A 3,654-nucleotide genomic window follows, 5' to 3' on the forward strand; every position below is an offset into this window, starting at 1 on the left:
AAGTAAGTAAGTAAGTAAGTAAGTAAGTAAGTAAGTAAGTAAGTAAGTAAGTAAGTAAGTAAGTAAGTAAGTAAGTAAGTAAGTAAGTAATAAGTAAGTAAGTAAGTAAGTAAGTAAGTAAGTAAGTAAGTAAGTAAGTAAGTAAGTAAGTAAGTAAGTAAGTAAGTAAGTAAGTAAGTAAGTAAGTAAGTAAGTAAGTAAGTAAGTAAGTAAGTAAGTAAGTAAGTAAGTAAATAAGTAAGTAAGTCACACGATGATCAAATATATCCTATCAAATCCTATCAAAGCATATAAATGCTTCTGCATGAAGATTTTAAGAGTCTTTAGTGTATTTGTCAAACCTCCAGAAAGCCTGTTTGAGCAAAAGTTTTCACTCGTCCCTTCAAAAAGTGATGTACAGGAATTCCCCGACATACGCCATACTCGATACTTGCTATACGCTACTTTCTAAATTTTAAAGTTCTTTGAGGAAATTGTACTTATTTGACACATCAAATGTCAAATGCAAAATAAATTCTCTTTTTGTAGAATATTAAAAACCATTTTAAAAGCTACAAAATTGTAATCTTCAGTTGAAATCAGATTGAATAGCTAATTCAGTGACTAAAAACCTATCATGCAAAATTATTCGAAGTTACTTACTTACTTATCCGGCGCTACATCCGCTTTGCGGTATTGGCCTGCCTCAGGAGTGTCCGAAACCGCTCACGGTCTCGCGCCTTCGTCTTCCAGTCCGTTATCCCGGCCTTAATGGCGGACGCCTCCACGCCATCTTGCCACTTTAATTTGGGCCTACCACGCCTCCTCTGTCCTTGTGGACGGCCATGGCCAGCCCACCGTAGCCTGGCGAGCTTGATACGCTGTACGACAGTGAGGTCGCCGTACATCTCGTATAGCTCGTCATTATAGCGGCTCCTCCATTGTCCTTCCACACATACGGGGCCAATCATCCTTCTCAGCATCTTCCTCTCGAACGCGGCTAAGAGGGTTTCGTCAGATTTGGACAGTGTCCATGTCTCAGAGGCGTATGTGAGTACTGGTACTATAAAGGTACTATATAGTCCCAGCTTCGTCCGTCGCGACAGGTTCTTTGAGGTGAACTGATTTTTCAGGCTGTAGAATGACCGGTTGGCAGCCAGCATCCTTGCGCGCAACTCAGCTTCCATACTGTTGTCGTTGCTGACCTTTGACCTCAGATAGGTGAATTATGGGACGACTTCAAAAGTGCATTCACCTATCTGTACATCACGCCTACGTAGATTCGGATTATTTATTGGTAGGTCCGCTGATGTTGCCACCATCAGTTTGGTCTTTGCCTCGTTTATCGTCTTTGCAATCCGAGGCTCTTTGCCGCCTGCTCAATCCCTTGGTAGGCTTCTGCTACATAGGAGAGCCGCAGACCAATGATGTCTATATCATCAGCGTATGCCAGGATCTGGGTTGACTTATAGAAGATGGTTCCCGTAGTCTCCACCCTCGAGTCGCGGATGACCCTCTCTAGCGCCAAGTTGAATAGGAGACAGGCAAGCCCGTCCCCCTGGCGCAGACCCTTGGTGGTAGCAAAAGGTCCTGAGAGTTTTCCATCCACCCTCACCTGGCATGTGACGTTGGTCATAGTCATTGTAACTAGCCTTATCAGTTTGGCCGGGATTCCAAATGAGCTCATAGCGTCGTACAGTTTTACCCTGGCTATGCTATCGTATGCGGCTTTGAAGTCTATGAAGAGATGGTATGTGTCGTTTCTGTATTCAGCCATCTTCTCCAAGATCTGCCGCATTGTGAAGATCTGATCAGTGGTTGATTTTCCGTTTCGGAATCCTCCTTGATAGTTTCCGACTATCTCTTCGACGTGTGGGACAAGGTGATCCTGAAGGATCAGGGAGAATATTTTAAAGGCGGTATTCAACACCGTAGCCGGTCTCATGGTACAGTCGTCAACTCGTACGACTTAACAACATACCCGTCATGGGTTCAAGCCCCAAATAGACCGTGCCGCCATACGTAGGACTGACTATCCTACTATGGGGGGAAATCAATAAGTCACTGAAAGCCAACCCCACAAGTGGGTTGGCAGGCCTTGACCGGCATCGGTTGTTGAGCCAAAGAAGAAGAAGAAGAAGAATTCAACACCGTAATACCCCTGTAGTTGTTGCAGTCCAACCTGTCTCCCTTTTTGTATATGGGTTAGATGATGCCGAGATTCCAATCACAAGGCATCGACTCGCTATCCCACACCTCAGTAACAATTTGATGAATCTCGTTTTCTAGTCGTGCACCTCCATTCGTGACCAGTTCAGCTGCAATTCCGTCGGTTCCGGGTGCCTTGTTATTTTTCAGCCGACGGATAGACTTTCGTGTTTCTTCTATGCTAGGTGGCAGTAGCATGACACTATCTGCTAGTGGCGCTTCTAGCTGTTCGTTTAGCTGGTCGTTGAGTAATTCATCAAAGTACTGAGCCCACCGCGAGCGGACCTCTGGCTGGTTACTAACCAGATCTCCATCCTTGTTGCGACAGCAGGTTACCTTAGGTACAACGTTGTTTCGGTGACCTGCTATCGCTAGGTAAAACTTTCGTGTCGGTCCGTACGCCTCTCTGGTTTGCTCGAGTTCCCGCATGTTTTGCTCTTCCAAAGCATGCTTCTTGGAGCGGTAGTGATCGGAATCGATATTGGCTCCTCGATAAGTTCTGACGTTTAACAGGCTCGACTGTCGTCGGCGGCTTATTAACACGTGGTCGATCTGGTTGAAGGATTCGCCATCCGGGTGCGCCCACGTCATTTTGTGGATGTCCCTCCGCGCAAATTCGGTACTTCCTACAACCAGATTGTTCGCTGCGGCGAACTGGACCAATCTACTACCATTATCGTTACTGTGCTCATGCAGACTGTGACAGCCAGTGTATTGGCGGTACATTGGCTCCCTACCGACTTTTGCGTTGAAGTCCCCCAGGATGATTTTGAGGTCATGCCTGGGGCACGCATCTATAGTTCTAGCGAGGCGGCCGTAAAAAAGGTCCTTCTCCTCTTCCTCTTTATCTTCGGTAGGGGCGTGAACGTTTATGAGGCTTATATTAAAAAATTTGCCTCGCATGAGCAGGGTGCATAGCCTATCGTTTATAGCCTTGAAATCTATGATTACGGATTTCAGCCGGGAACCTACGGCGAAACCCGTTCCGAGCACGTGGTGGCGGTCGTGGCAGCTGTAGTAAATGTCGTAGCAATGCTTACCACGCCTGTTGTGCACACCGTTCCCTAGCCACCGAATCTCTTGTAAAGCTACGAGGTCCATGCTCAGTGTGGCTAGGGCGTCATCAAGTTGTTTCAAGGCTCCGGCTTTGCTAAGAGTGCTTACGTTCCATGAGCCCATTTTATCGTTGTCCGGGGGCATTGCGTTGGGTCGGTATCGTTAAGTCCGTTTCGTATCCTTCTGTTGCTTTCTGTAGTCAGTTGTTCCGTGAGACTGGGTGACTGGCCCTGCGCCCACGTGGCCGTTTTATTTAGCGTCGGGTTGCCCCCCCCCCCCGACGTTCAGGCACCCAGTTTCCCGGGATACCCACCCCCTCCTGGTTCGCCATATGCCACCATCCGCCCAAGGGGTTGGATCTAGCCCGTGTACCCAAGCTAGGATATATGGAGGCACATGTTACCACTCTGC

This window comes from Anopheles merus, chromosome 2R (genome assembly GCF_017562075.2).
Source record: "Anopheles merus strain MAF chromosome 2R, AmerM5.1, whole genome shotgun sequence".
Lineage (NCBI taxonomy): Eukaryota > Metazoa > Arthropoda > Insecta > Diptera > Culicidae > Anopheles > Anopheles merus.